Here is a 16643-nt window from a genome sequence, read left to right on the forward strand (position 1 = left end):
TTCTTTGGAAAATTGTAACTGCCTTTCGGAACACCACGTCCTTGTGGAGACAGCTCTTCGTTTTAGCAGGACTCCTCTGCAGGGGATATCAGATCAACCCTCAGAAACTGACATCTGAACAAAACTGTTCGAGGAGTCTGACAAAGCAGACCACCTTCCAAGCAGACTTCGGACCTCACACAGCTGAAGAAAAGTAAGTTTTAAAACAGCCTCTACAGCACGCAATTTTTCTTTTGGGTCCTCCCTTTTTGTTTTTTTTTTTCCTTTTTTTTCTCGTCTTTGTTTGCTGAAAGGGACACGATAATATGGGATCAAAACTTAGTACTTTGAAACAAATCCAGAACGAGAGAGATTTATATTTACTAATCCTAGAAATCTTATCTTGTAACAACTTTTCTTTCTCTAAAGGTAAACTTTCTAAAACTAACCTACAAAAATTTATAAAATGGATTCTTTCTCAGTTTCCTGATACTAACAAAGAAATTATCACTAAAGATTTCTTTTGGGACAAAGTTGGAACTGCAGTATATAATTTGCAAACTAACCAAGACTTCTCTGTAACTCAGTATATGCCTTTATTTCACATAATAACTAAAACTGTAGAGAAAAACAACAGAGATAAAACACGTGCCAGGCAGCCTTTCGAAACAGACACACACAATCTCCCTTCAAATGCTAATTACACTGATAACGATCCTTCGGAATGGAGTCCCCTGCTCTCAGGTTCCCTGGGTCCTAGTGCCGCCGCAGCCCCTACCCCTCTCCCTGTACAGCCCACATCGTGTCCCCCCAAGCCCCCCGTGCCTGAGGGGTCTGCGCCGTCCTTTCTTCCCCCGCCCAACCCCACGAACGTGGCAAACATGAATTCCGTAGCCTTATCTACAACTCCAACTGTACCCTTTTCCGCCGGCTCAGGTCCCCCCACCGCCCCCGCCCTTCTCCCCACCCCTGCTGCCCTCCCCCCCACCCATATCGTCGTTTCCCCCATCCCCACTGCAGCCCCCCCCCGGCACTGGCTCTGCCTCCCTCCGCTGCGGCTTCCCCCACCCCCCTTCCCGCCCCCCCCCATCCTCGCCCCAATTCTCCTCACCCCCGCCGCCAGTTCCCCAATCCCAGCCCCCACCCCTGCTGCCACCTCTCTCGTGCCCGCGTGCACCCCCATCCCTTGCAGCCTGCTTGCCACAGCAGGCTGTCCCCCTGTGTGCCACCATGCCACAGCTCCAGCACAACACGCTGTACCCGAGGCACTCCAGACTGGTCTCAATGCCCCCTCTCCTCCGCTCCCCCCATGCCCCCACCCCCAGTCTTCCCAGTCCCCAACCCACCCTCAATGTCACCCAAATGGAATCCCAGAGACCCCCACGGTGCCACCCCTCTCCCCCAGTCCTGTGCGTGCTGTGCTGCCACGCCAGCCCCACCGCTGCCTCCCTCTGGCCAAGCTATGCCATGTGCCTCTTCACAGCCCCCAAAACCCCTGAAAAATCCTGCTCCTACACACCGCAAAAAACATAGGACATGGGCTACTTGCTCTCACTCCTTCTCAGAGGACAACAGCAGTTCCAGTGACTCTGATTCTGATACAGTGGACATTGAGCCATGTGTGGTAGATAGGGAAAAGGCGCTGCGGAAGATCTCGCGATGTCACGGAAAGGCAGGACCCTCTGTTCCCCTTAGATAAGACCATCTGCTTCCCGTAGATAAGAAACTAACATAGGAATGTAGCCCCCCTCAACCGAATACCAGTAACTTTCCATCCCCTACCCAGTAACAGTCCACCCCTTACTAACCATAGATGGTAAAGACAGACCCACTCTGACGTAGAGACCCCTTAGACTATAAAAACCCAAGAGATGAGATAATAAAGGCCTTTTGACCGTCCATCATATTGATGCCTGCGTGTGTCATTGGCCCGAGCGGCCCTGGAGAGTTTGGGCCGCCGTGCTGTTCCTCTGAACCAGGTCGCCTGCCTTGCTCCATAAGGCAACAGCCATGGGCTCTAATTAAGATAGAAGAGACTAAGGCGGGTGATTGGCAGATGGCGCAGAAAATTACTGCTTTCCGGGTTGTCATGGTTTGACCCTGGCACAATGCCAGTGCCCCCATGAGAATACCCTCTCCCTGGTGTCTGCTGTGAGATGTGACCAGGAATAAGCAAAGCAGGCTCCAGCTTAGAAGTAAAGAAAACTTTATTAACTAAACTACAAGAAAAGAAGGAAAAAAACCATAAGGGAAAAAATGAAAACCTTACAAAAGCATTTTCCTCCTCCCCCCCACCAAATTTCCCAATGCAATACATTCCCCCAAATCACCAACTCTCAGTCTGGCACCACCCTTTAGAATACTCAATCTTCAGTTCATCAAGAGGAGAGGAGTCCTTCTTGCACCATAGGCTTCCCCTGGAAACATCATTGAAACCTCGTATGTTTCCATGTCACTCAGCACCGCCCGGAAAATCCTTTGCCATCGTGGCATCTTCCTTCCATGCCCAGTGCTCTCACCACTGTGCATGGACCAGAGCTGCTTCTAGGGTTATCTTTCAAGGATGCCTTGTCTCACTCCAAAAAAGGCACAATCTCTCCTTCGGGACATCTGTTGCCCCCAAATTTTTGCACTCCCTGGGGCCGAGAGGTACCCACACTGAACCCTCCTGGTTCTGAGGCACTGCCTCCCCCTAAATGCAGTCTCTGTGTCACAGGGAAAAAAAAAAAATGGTTCCGTCTATGGCCACACAAGAAAAGTCCAGCCAAAAGGCCACTCCATCATCTCTTCCCCCACTCAAGAGTCTTCTGCACTTCCCTCGTGGTCCATACCCTCTTATCTCTTATCTCTCTTCTCATTCAGCTCCATGAGGATCAGCATTTGCAAGGTTTCAAACATGCAAGAAAAAGGGTTAAATATCTCAGTCTCATGCCTGTCCGTATCTCTGGAACTCCCACGCTGCCCTGCCAGGCAGCTTCTCGCCGCACCACCCCCTCCTTCTCCTCCTGGGCCGGCCGCTATCAAATTTAGACGCTGGCTCTCCTTCTCTCTCCCCTGGGGGGGGAAAAGGCTGCCCGATGTCTCTTGGTGCTCCTCCACTCTTCCATCCTTGGGCCGGGCCTACCTCATGGCCACGTGGCTTTTCCCCTCCCCCCGTCCAGCCGGCAGCTGGGACACGGGGAGAGATCCAAAGCCTTTCCTGAAGGAAGTCCAAAAAGAGCTTGCCAGGGGAGCAGCTCTGGTTTTTAACCCCTGTGTGTTCTCAGAGGCGTGTCTGAACCTCAGTGGCTACATCAGGTGCCAATATTAAAATCTGAACACCTATTGGTGGCCACAGCATATCCAAAAAAAAAAATCTACTTGTTGTCAATGTCTCAAACAACGACAGGGGTAGATTATAAAAAGGGGAAAAAAAGCAGGGAATCTACTATAAAGACGTGGGAACTAAACTCAAATAAGGAACTCATACAATTAAGAAATATAGCCAAAGAACATGGCAGAAGCTCACATATTTTTAGAAATTTCCTAGAAGCTATGTTCTCGGCACATGCTTTAGTTCCCCACGATATTAAAAATATTGACCACTGCCTCCTTTCTCCAGCAGAACATATGTTATGGGAAAGGCATTGGAAAAAACAATTAAAAACATTATCAGACTCATATTCTGCAGATGCTGATAAGACAGATTTTACTGTCAAACAGCTGGCTGGGGAAGGGGATTTACAGAAACCCTCTGAACAAGTTGACAAACTGTCTAAGGAGGTACTGCAAGATGTGGCACTTGCAGCAAAAACCTCTTTACTTCTTGTTCACGACGACTCAATACCCAGTATGCATTTTTCTACTATTAAACAAGGAGTAGATGAAAGCTTTATCAAATCTGTGGACAGAGTTAAAGATGCTCTGGAAAAGCAGATAGAGAGCTCAGAGGCAAGAAAGGAACTCTTATGTAAGCTTGCCATGAGTAACTCAAATGAACAATGCAAAGCGATTCTGAGGTCTCTACCCTGTCACTTGTCCACTGAAAATACAGTCGCCCAAGCAGTTGATAAGGGTATTGCTGAAGGAGTTTCTGGTGCATATGCAGTAATGGCTTCTAAAGACCAGGCCCGCTGCTTTTATTGTGGAGATTTTGGACATTTTATAAAGGACTGTCCAGACAGGCCACCTACCCAATACCCTCGTAACACCTATCAAAGACCCCAGAATCAGCAGCACTACCAGCAGCATTCGGGAAATGCCTCGCGCAGCCCAGTGGAGCTCCGGGCTATGACAACAAATCAAAGGCCACCCAGACCCAACCACACACCATCCCAGGAGGTTCCGGAACACAAGAAGAGAATCCAACACACGGGGCGATACAGATGGGAACCCGCTGCCAACTGGTAACTGCTCTGTCCATTGATTTAAATAATGAGAATGTTTATCATGTTCCCACAGGCAAATATGGGCCAAAAGGTGGTCCTTCTGACATCTTAATTATAGGTGACACTCTCCAAAACCCAAAGGAAATCTTTGTTGTTCCAGAAGTACAAACAGTGCACCTGGGACAAGAGATTTTTGTCCAGGTGTACTGCACGGACTTACCATTTTTCCTTTCAAAGGGAACTCCAATCGCACAAGCCTTTCTACTCCAAAAGAACCACAGGGAACAGATTCCTCTCAACCCTACAGCGATGCGGGCACAAGTTGTGGGACCAAGCAAGCTTACCATCGAGTGCAGTCTTACCTGCAGAGGAGAGAAGATCCACCTACCGGGGATGCTGGACACCGTTGCTGACATGACCATCATCACTCGCTCTGAATGGCCAGCACACTGGGATCTACAACCTGTTGCAGGCATGATTTCAGGGATTGGTGGAGCTACAGTATCCATGTGAAGCAAGAACAACATCCTCGTCGAAGGGCCTGAAGGCAAGCTGGCAACCATCCGCCCATTTGTGGTAAGGGCCCCCACCACCCTTTGAGGCAGGGACGTTCTATCCCAGTGGGGAGCTTCCCTACGTGTTCCCACTCGGGATTTCTAATTGGGACCACTGAGGAGCATGCACTGCCAGATACCCCTCGTCTCACCTGGAAATGCCATGACTCGATCTGGATTGAACAGTGGCCCCTCTCTAAAGCCAAGCTGCACGCATGACAAGCCCTCATGGAAGAACAGCTTGCCAAAGGCCACATCGTCGAGACCACCAGCCCTTGGAACTCTCCAGTCTTCGTACTACCAAAGCCTGGAACGAACAGGTGGAGGCTTCTCCAGGACCTTTGCAAAATCAACAAGATCATCGAGGACATGGGCCCCCTTCAGCCTGGCCTGCCCTCCCCATTAATGCTGCCTAGAGACTGGACACTTGCTATCATAGATATTAAGGACTGTTTCTTCAGCATTCCACTGCACTCCCAGGACGCTCCACGGTTTGCTTTCTCCGTTCCCTCTCTTAACAGAGAGGCCCCACTCAAAAGATATCATTGGCATTTTCTTCCCCAAGGACTAAAAAACTCGCCCACTATTTGCTCACATCCTGTCTCCCGTTCTGAAATTATTTCCAAATGCTATCATCCACCACTATATGGATGATATCCTAGTTTGTGCATCAGATAAAGCTTGCTTAGACAAAGCAGTTAAAAGGACCACTGAAACCATAGAAAACGCAGGATTTGAGATCCGTGAAGACAAAATACAGTACACTGAGCCATGGACTTACCTTGGAGTCCAGATCCAGGAAAGGACCATGGTACCCCAGCAGCTCGCCATCCGAGATGACCCAAAAACCCTGAGAGACTTACACAGCCTGTGTGGATCCATCAACTGGGTATGTCCACTGCTAGGAATTACAACAGAGGACCTTGCTCCCCTGTTCAACCTTCTTCATGGAAACGAAGACCTGGACTCTCCATGCACTCTCACAACAGAAGCCAGAGGTGCCATCGCCAATGTCCAAGAAGCCCTGTCTTCACGCAAAGCCCATCACTTTGAGCCCAGCCTGCCTTTCCAGTTCGTCATCCTGGGAAAAGCACCCTGGTTCTATGGACTGATTTTCCAATGGGACACTCAGCTTCGAGACCCTTTGCTGATACTGGAATGGATTTTTACAAACAACCAACCTACAAAGACAATTACCACCTTCCAGGAAATCACTGCACATTTAATAAAAAAGGCTAGAACTTGCCTCCGCTCTCTTGCAGGGTGTGAGTTAACATGCATATACTTGCCACTGACCACTGGGGACTTGAAAAATTTGCTCCAGACCGATGAAAATCTCCAGTTTGCCCCAGATAGCTATACAGGCCAAATTTCAGTTCATATCCCAAAACACAAACTTTTTAATCATGAAGTAACCTTTCATCTGACCCCAAAATTAGTCCAAAGTCAAGCACCTCTCAAAGCTCTAACCATCTTTACAGATGGCTCAGAGTTTTCCCACAAGCCTAATGACATGGAAAGACCCTTGGACACAAAAATGGGAACCTGACATCCAAATAGTGGAGGGATCTCCACATATTACAGAGTTAGCAGCTGCTGTCAGAGCCTTTGAAAAGTTCAAAAACGAACCCTTTAATCTGGTCACAGATTCAGCTTATGTTGCTGGTATAGCTATGAGAGCAGAACATGCTCTTCTCAAAGAGGTTTCCAATCCAAAGTTATACCAATTGATTTCTAAATTAATACACTTAATCTCCCACAGAAAGCAACCTTACCATATAATGCATGTGGGGTCACACCCTGACCTCCCAAGTGTCATCGCAAAAGGGAACAGGAAAGCGGATGCATTAGCCATGACAGCAGAAACTGCTAATGTTCTTAACATCTTTGCCCAGGAAAAGTTGTCACACGCGTTTTTTCATCAAAATGTACCTGCTCTTATCAGAATGTTCAAGCTTTCAAAAGATCAGGCAAAAGCTATTGTTGCTACATGCCCGAACTGTCAAAACCATCAGATACCATCTATGGGGACGGGAGTCAGTCCCCGAGGTCTGAACCGCTGTCAGCTGTGGCAGACAGATGTAACTCACTTCACACCTTTTGGACGGTCAAAATACGTGCATGTATCAGTCGACACGTTTTCAGGAGCAGTATTTGCATCATCACATCCAGGAGAAACTTTGCAGCACACAATAAAACACTTCCTCCTCACCTTTGCCACCCTGGGTGTACCAAAGGAGATCAAAACAGATAATGGACCTGCCTATACCTCCCGCAAGTTAAACGAATTCTTCAGTGAATGGAGAATAGCACACAAGACAGGCATACCTGCAAACCCCACAGGACAATCCATCATGGAAAGGACACATCAAACCCTCAAAAGAGTCCTCAATCAACAGTACAAAGACACAAGAATCACATCTCCAGTGGAAAAACTTTGCAAGGTTCTCTGTCATCAACTTCCTGAACTGTACAGCATCAGAGCCTGACGCACCAATACTTCGCCACTTTGCAAATACCACCCAAGCAAAGCTCACTGAGAAACCACCCGTGCTCATGAAGGACCCCAAAACACACCAAATTTCTGGGCCTTTCCAGTATATTACCTGGGGCAGAGGATATGCGTGCGTGCTACTACCATCTGGTCCAAGATGGTACCCAGGAAAAAACATAAAACCATACCTAGGCACTGCAAACACTACAAACGTTGACAAGAATTCTCCTGAGTCAAACACAAGACCTCCACAAAACCAAACCAGTTCTGCCTGGAGACAAAGACGTCGCCGAATACCCACAAACAGAAGAAGAGACCGCCCCACCACGCAACAGCAGACAAAATAGAAAGCTGAATAGCATTCTACTGCATCAAACCATAGGCCAAAGATAGCCTGAACACAAAATTCTTCTCTGAATTATATGTTGTCACCCCTTTTCTACCCCAAAAAACCCTATTATTCCCTTTTCCTAACTCTTTTCAAAGCCCCTTAACCTTATACCCACTCTCCCTCCTTTAGCTTAGAAATAAAAAGAAAAAAAAAAAAGAGGGGGGAGGAGGGGAAGGAACAGAGAAAAGAACAAGGGAGAAAACCCTCCCATCATAAAGATAACAAATTTTGCTTATATTCCCTATCAGAAGCCCCATTCCTGTCCAAAGATGAAAAATATCTCTGTTGGTGCTGTCCTCACTACTGCCTGGATGTTCTTCACTGTACCGCATGCCTTCGGCTGGATTAGCCTCACAGCCTAGCCATACTGTTTGGGTAACCTTAGCAAAGACATTAAAACAGGATAACATGTGCTTATCCATGGGAAGCATTGATAACCCACTTTCCACATGTCTAGTAGGAATTCCCTTCGTAGCAGATCATTGGCCCGTCTATAACTCAGAGCTCCTCCACACCACAGGTAAGAGACTCAACCTGGTAGATACTTGGGACGAGTGGACAAAAATGCTGCCCAATGCTCTAGAGGAACCCCAAGAATTGGACCTATTGGGGTCCTCCAAAGCCACATACTGTGTCAAATTTTACTTTAGACATCCGATAAACAATTGGCCAGAAATTGACCAGACAAAAAACACATCCCGAAAAGACATATCACCCATTAACAAAGCCTATAACTATCCTGATCGGTGTAATTACACGGCTCGTGTGACCTCTGTGTCCTCTCTCCACCCCAAAGTATTACCCAAGGGAATGTTTCTCATCTGTGGTGACAGACTATGGGCTGGGATCCCCTCCCGACTCCAGGAAAGTCCCTGTACCCTTGGAAAACTTTCTACCCTCACTCCAAATATCATCCTGTTACATAATTGAAAAAAAGAAAGTGAATTAAAATGCTACAAAAGGTCCTGTTGTAAATAGTTTATTTAGTTGTTGTTTTGCACTGGGTGATTGGAAATTTGTACTGAGTATGTTATGTCATGTAGATTGTTATTTCCCTTCTCCCATCACATGGTCTTTCCCTCATGCACCCCTCTGCTATACCCCCTGGTGGTTTAGCCCCTGGTTACCCCTCCCCTCGCCCCTCCTCAATGGCATCCCATTGTCTACAGTCCTCTTCCCCCGCCCCCATCCCCTCGGGTATAAAAGTCCACTGCAAGAAGGTCACACTGTCTTTTCCACCTGGGTGGTCTCCGGAGCCAGACTTGTCTCTTCCCAAGCCAATAAACAGGACACTCATCCCCACATGGAGAAGAGCGTTTCTCATCTTTTGCTTTGTCCATATAAGACCATGTGGGCTAGGGTCTATAGCTAGCTGGAGTGGACTCAAACAATAGCCCGAGAAACATGGATTCTTACAAGGTCCTACACTGAATTTGATGAAAATTGTGATCCCAAATTATACGATTGGAACAAACCCAAAAAGATCGCTGTCTCCCTATTCTTACCATGGGTAGCTGTCACAGACATCTTTTCATTAAAAATCTTTCCTTAAGATTTTTTCTTCCTGAGAAGCTGAGAGGCTTCAGGAACAAAATGTAAACAATGGTTATCTGCTGCTGTGGAATGCAACAGGTCCATCTGTGGTTGGTCTCATCTGCTTGTTTGTAATTATTGGCCAATCACAGCAGAGCTGACTCAGAGAGTCTGAGGCAGCTGCCTTTGTTATCATTCTCTTCTTTTCTATTCTTAGCTTAGCTAGCCTTCTGAGATGAAACCTTTTCTTCTATTCTTTTCAGTATAGTTTTAATGTAATGCATATCATAAAATAATAAATCAAGCCTTCTGAACATGGAGTCACCATTCTTGTCTCTTCCCACACCTGAAAACCCCTGTGAAACAGGTAGCTGCAGCTAAAACCCTTGGTGAAATAAATCACCTTGGGTTCTGGCTCAGTAAACAAGCTAACGCTACATCTGCTGCCCTGAACGATCTCTTAAAGGAAGAAGAAATCACAAGACATGCTTCACCTCAAAATCGAGCTGCAATTGACTGCTTGCTGCTTGCTCATGGACACGGCTGTGAAGACTTCGAAGGGATGTGCTGTTTCAATCTCTCTTCACGCTTGGAATCCATCCATGTGAACATCCAGAAACTGAAAGGACTCGTGAAGAACTTGAAAGTAGAAAAAGCCCCAGACTGGGTCAATGACCTTTTCGGTCAATGGGGATTAACAGGATGGGTTGCATCCTTGGTTAAGGAAATGTTGTGGATTCTCCTTGTAGTTGTTATTGTGTTAGCTATGTTCTTGTGCCTTGTTCACTGTTTCAAAAGAACTATAAGGAACGCCTTTTTTCTAAAAACAGAAAGTGGAATTGTAGCAGGGTCCGGGCCTGCTAGGGCCCTGTGGAGACCAAAAGCCTAAAGACAGGAAATGCCAAGTCATAGCAAAGAAGCCCCTGTCTTCCGCCTTTCGGACTCCTGCTTATCTCTCTGAAACCCCATAGGTCACTTTCCCTTAACCCCTGCTATTGGACAAATTCTGATCCCCCTATACCCTATATAATGGGCTGTTTTAGCCCATTCTGGTTAGAAGAGCAATCACTGGAACCCTTCACAGACCCCCAATAAAGCCATTGCTGTGGAACTCCAGCTGTCTTCTCCTCTCTTGCATCTGCTTTTCGGTTGACCTGCAGCGGTGCCTTAGCAAGCAAAGAGCTGAAATTATAAGAGGGGATATTCACTAAAGAGCTGATATCCCTTAAGCTTGCTAAGGTTGCCTGTGGCTAAGAGCAGCTTAGGTACTCGGGCAGTCTGTCCCCATAAGAGGACTGAGCTATCCCGCCTGCGCAGCCTGCCCGGGGGCAAACCGACCCAGCAGGAGACCAGGACAGGTCACTTGATCATAAAAGGAGACCAGGTTGGTCAAGCACAACAAATGCCTCCTAAACCCCTGCTGGCTGGGTCTGATACCCTGGCCATCCTTTAAGTGCTGCATGATGACACTCAATATAAACTGTTCCATTACCTTACCAGGTACTGAGGTCAGGCTAACTGGCCTATAATTACCTGGATCCTCCTTCCCACCCTTTTTGTGAATGGGTGTCACATTGGCCAGCTTCCAGTCATCTGGAACCTCACCAGTGAGCCAGGACTGTTGGTAAATGATGGAGAGCAGCTTTGCAAGCTCATCTGCCAGCTCCCTCATCACCCTGGGATGGATCCCATCTGGTCCCAGAAATTTATGAACATCCAAGCGGCTCAACAGTTCTCTGACTGCCTCCTCCTGGATAACTGTCACAGACATCTTTTTGTGAAAATCCTTTTCCTTAGGATTTTTGTCTTCTGAGGAGCTGAGGCCTCAGAAACAAAATGTAAACAATGATTATCTGCTGCTGTGGAATGCAACAGGTGGATCCATGATTGGTCTCCTGTGGATGTTTTGATTTAGTGACCACTCACAGCAGAGCTGGCTCTCGCTCTCTGTCAGAGCCAGCTGCCTTTGTTATCATTCTTTTCTATTCTTAGCTTAGCTAGCCTTCTGGAAACTTTTCCTTTTATTTCTTTTTAGTATAGTTATAATGTAATATATATATATCATAGAATAATAAATCAAGCCTTCTGAACATGTAGTCAACATTCTCGTCTCTTCCCTCATCCAAGAACCCTTGTGACCGCTGTCACGGATAACGGGGACTATTCTGCTCCCTGACACCATCTACTATCCCAGGAGGACAGTTGTCCTGAGGACAAGCCTCTTTCCCACTAAAGACCAAGGCAAAGAAAGCATTAAGCATTTCTGCCTTCTCCTCATCTGCAGTTACTAAGTTCCCTCCCGCATCCAGTAGAGAACAAAGGTTGGTCTTACCTTGTTGCAGTAGATAGCACTGCTAGCAGACTCCAACTACTCACAGACTCTGACTGCAGGCTTCCCTTGCAGACTCATGCTCCAGCAGCGGCTCCATCAGTGGCCCCTCACAACAGACTCCAACTCCTCACTGTGGGGCCACCAAAGAAAAAGGAAAAAAAACAAAACCCAACCTCCCCCCCCAAAAAAACCCCCTTGCAATTCTTTCCCTTCTCTGTGCCTTGCCTTCTCCATGCCTCCCCCTTGAACAGCTAACCTACTCTTTTATAATACCCATCTGCATTGGACACATTAGGGGCAAGGCTGTTCCTCCTCTTTGGTAATTAGTACAGCTGTAACTCATCAGGGATGAGGTTGCTTGCAATACATTCTCCTACATTACCATTCCTTTTGCCGTTAATATGTTTGTAAAAACATTTTTTATTATCCTTCACAGAAGTTGCCAAATAAAGTTCGAACTGAACTTTGGCCTCTCTAATTTTTTTCCTATATGCCCTAGCAATCCCCTTAAATATTTCCTGAGAGACCTGACCCTCCTTCCAAAGATGATACATCCTCTTTTTATTTATATGTTCCTTCAAAACCTCCTTGCCCATCCAGGTTGGATGTTTGCCTGGTCAACTCATCTTTTGGCATACAGGAAGAATCTGTTCCTGTGCCCTCAAGATCTCTGTTTTGAAGCACACCCACCTTTCCTGTACTCCTTTGTTTTTGAGGGCTGCTTCCCAAGGAAGTCTCTAAATAAGTCTCCTAAATAGGCCAATAAGTCTCCTAAATAGGCCTGTCTCTGAAAAGTAGAAGGCCCATCTAAAATTTATTGTGTGTATTAAAATATATATGCATGCATTATGTGCATATTTTATCAGACCAATTTTCTTGTAGATATTTCTTTATTTCCCTGACTACATTCATACAGAAACTTGGAAGATATGTCTTTTAATTTTTATACTGTTCCTTAAAGAGATGTAACTGAATATTTCCACACTGCCTATAAGATTCAGTGTCTTTTTCAGACGGATAGATTTCTCCATCACCATATTGATTGTTACCTTTATTGTACAGTAAGAGTATTTCCCAGTGATTAGACAGGTTTTACCTCATTTGTTTGTTCATGTATTCTACCTGCCAATCTTTTGTGTCCTTGAAAAGTATATTAAGAATTCAAATAATGTATTCTTTGCATGCATAAAGAAAAGTGGTGTTGGTGCCTTTTTTTTCAGTGTACAGAGCCAATAGATTCTTTATAGCTAAGCTGTGTAGTTTTGGGGAACCTCAGTTTACAGAATAAATGTGATAACTTCAATGTTTTGTTTCAAGACTTAGTTATGCAAATTAAACAATGATTACAATTGCTAAGTTGTTTCATCGCAGAAGCAGAATTGTGTTTTTTCCCCCAAACTTCAATAATACACGAATGTAAAAAAATACTATCATATAAGTCATAATTTTGTTATATAATTTATATAGATATATGATTATTAAACTAAAAAAAGTATTGTTGTTTATGATAGTTAAAGAAAACTAAAGAAGAATTTAATGAAGCTCTCTGTACTGGTTTGAAAGTAAACCAGTGGGAGGAATTAACCCCACACAAACACCTTGCAAGAGATTTCAAGTCAGAGCTACAATTTAATAGGAAAATTACAATAAAGGCAATAGTACAGAAACACTGGCTTAAACTGACAAAGAGTACAACCTGACACACTGTTGGTCAGGGTGGTGGTAGCAGTCTGGTTAAACGGTGGTTGCAGTCCTATTGGAGTGGTGGATGTGGTCTTGTCAAAAGCAGTGGTCCTGTGGAAAGATCTGGTCCTTGACTGGATGTCCACTGGTGTTAGTTGTGTCCCAGTCCCCAAACTCCCAGATTAAATACTCTCCAGCTCCAGACAGGAATGATCAGTACCTCCCCCAGGGTGGGGAGTTTCACCATGAAATGATGTAATCCTATGAGTCATAAGATATTTTGGGGAGTCCTTGATGGCTCATTGGCAGAAATGACCCCCCTTAGGCTGGGTGTAGTTGTTGTGAAGACAAAAAGAGAACACTACACCCAGCTCACAGCTGTTACAAACGACTCAGCTATTAACAGTTCATCAGGAATAATGTAGATGGGTGTGGAATACATAGTTTGACTACATCCATACTGGTACTCTTTCTCCTGTAACCACAACACTAACAACAAAAGAAATTGCCCAGAGATGTCAGGAGTTAGATATGCAGGTAGGATATCTGAAGAAAGGGGTTACTGTGTAAATCTACATTTATATTTAAAAAATAAATAAATCTCCAGTTGCTGTATTTCTTTACCCATGTTAGCAGAGCAAAAAGTGCATGCCCATCTTTATTGATTCAATTATGTCAGCATTAAGGTGATTGGTACTGACAAAGCTTTTGCATTCAAAAAAGAAATGAACAGCATTGCTCACCTACAGGACAATTAGAGAAATCAAAAGCAAGTTACAGAAATCTCAGGAGGAGTTTTGCTGGTATAATGATTTCAATAAAAAGTTACAACCAAATCAAAGAAAAACTTAGTTTTACTGTAAACAGACCACATTTTATTTGGAAGGCATCAACAGACTAAACCTCTACCCCAAAAGGACCATTTCAATCAATTCCTGTTTTGATGTATAATTTGGCTTTTAGCCAAGCAGTAATGAATGGAATTAATAAAGCCTGGTGCCTTATTGATTTGTGTTTGATGGTTGTTCAATTTTGTTGTGTTGGATGCAAGTTCTGATTAAAACTTTCCTTTCTTTTGGGATATTTATTTTTTTTTTCCTTTCCTACTTTCATTTTGATTGCATAGTGCCTAATAATATGAGCTTATGCTTCAGACATTATTTGTGCCATAGCATTTTGGCTTCTCTGCCCCACTGTGTGTTTTCACACAGCTGTAATACATTTAATCATCTATTGGACCTTTGTTCTTGATTCAAGTCCATTAGCCATCGGATTAAAAAATTTCTTGAGGAGGCAAGGTGTTATGGTTTGACACTGGCACAATGCCAGTGCCTCCCCATGAAAATTCCCCCCTCCCTGGCATCTGCTGTGAGGTAGTACCCGGTGAGACGGAGTGGGGATCCATTCTGAATTAGGTGAAATGTCCGGAAGAGGTGAGGGGTCTGTAGGGCCAAAGCTGAAGGAAAAGCTGCATTCCAGAGACAGCAAAGAGACAGAGAAAGAAAAACAGAAATTACCGCAAGGTCAGTCTGCCCCAGACCTAGGAATTCCTTAGATAAAGAAGAACTGGTGCTAAATGTCACGCGGAATGAATATGTATGAACTTATTGTAAAACTGTATGCATATGCATTTGGAAGGGGGATAAAAGAAGACCCGAGGCCTTCAGAGGTACGCTTGCCTATTGGGGAGGCTTGCGTCCGGCGCGCCGTAATAAAGCATACCGGGCTTTACAACTTTTACGAAGTTGTGAGGTTTCTTCTTTTCTCCGCAAAACACCCGGGAATAAGCAAAACAGGCTCCTGCTTAAGGAAAAAAGGGAAAAAACTTTATTAACTAAACTACAAAAACTAAAGTACAAAAGAAAGAGGAAAAAAAACACAAGGAAAATGAAAACTACACAGAACCACTTCCCCCTCCTCCTCCAGATCCCCAAAACATTTACACTTCCCAAACTTATCCACACTCGGTCTGGCACCACCCTTTAGAAAATCAAATCTTCAGCTCATGAGGGGTAGACGGAGTCCTTCCTTGTACCACGGACTTCTTGTCACAATCAGCAACCGCCCGGAGTCCTGCTATCTTGTGACATCTCCTTTCCATGCCAAGGTGCTCTCACCACCAGGCATGGGATGGGGCAGGGGCCTGCCTTCAGGGCCTTATACGGATGCCTCGTCTCGTTCCAAGCAGAGCACAGTCTCATCTCTGGGACCTTTGTCCCCCCCATTTCTTCTATACCCCCTGGGGCCGAGGGGTCTCAAAACCAAACTCTCTCGACTCCGAGCCTCCGCTTCCCCCTGCAATGCAGCCTCTGTATCACCAGGAAACAGTCCATGGATGTACAACAAAAGAGTCCAGCAAAATTGTCACTCCATCTTCCTCCATTCCTTCAACATCTCTCTTTTCCTTTGCCAGACCCCCTTACTGGCCTGTTTCTTCCTTTATCTTCCACTCTTATCCCTTTCCCAGGAAAGGTAATGTTCCGTGAAGTTCTCACTATCCACAAGGGTTAAAAGCTCTCCCAGGCGGCCGGACTGCCCGCTGCCCCCCACTTCTCCTCCAGCCGTGCTGCCGGCACATGATATCAAGTTTCAAGGTAAACAGTTCAAGCACAGGCTGCATTCTCTCCATATCCAAAGGGGGGGGGGGGGATAAACAGGTCGCTCGATGCTCCCCCACCCTTCCGCCGAATCCGGGCCTACCGTAGATGGGCCACGTGGCTTTCCCCTCCCCCAGCCCAGCCAGCAACTGGGCCAGGGGAGAGGCCACACTCCTTCGCGCCGGAAATCCCAAAAGAGCTCTGAAGGACCAGAGCCCTGCTTTTAACTCCTTGGGTTTGTAGTCTCAAGAGGCGGACCCAGTGCCCCACTGGTCAAACCAGGTGCTCATCTTAAAATCCGATCACCCATTGGTAACCACAGCAAAAACAACATATCCCAGATGTCCCATTTCCGGTCAAACCACGACACATGGCCATGAGGAACTTGAATATTCTCTGTGATTATATAAGCATTGTTTCCTTTGGAAAGCATGTAAAAACCTTACTATGGGGTGCAAGTGTGGGAGCATGGGGTGGTGGTGCTTGAAAAATAGCAAGACTTCAATACAGTGGGAACCTTCTTTGATAACTAAGATATTTTTCTGTAGTTTTTTCTGAGAAATAAAGGTAAGAACACTATTTTCCTCATGTCAAATCCTGTCCCTAATACTGTACATTGGGTACATTACATATCAAATGAAAAAGTATTGACGTTACAAGTTCTTGTGAAATAGTTTAATGAATTTTGGTGTTTCCAGTTATGAGTTGTAATA

Source organism: Melozone crissalis, unplaced genomic scaffold (assembly GCF_028551555.1).
Source record: "Melozone crissalis strain CALT ecotype California unplaced genomic scaffold, PUWL_Pcris_2 ptg000035l_1, whole genome shotgun sequence".
Taxonomy (NCBI): Eukaryota; Metazoa; Chordata; class Aves; order Passeriformes; family Passerellidae; genus Melozone; species Melozone crissalis.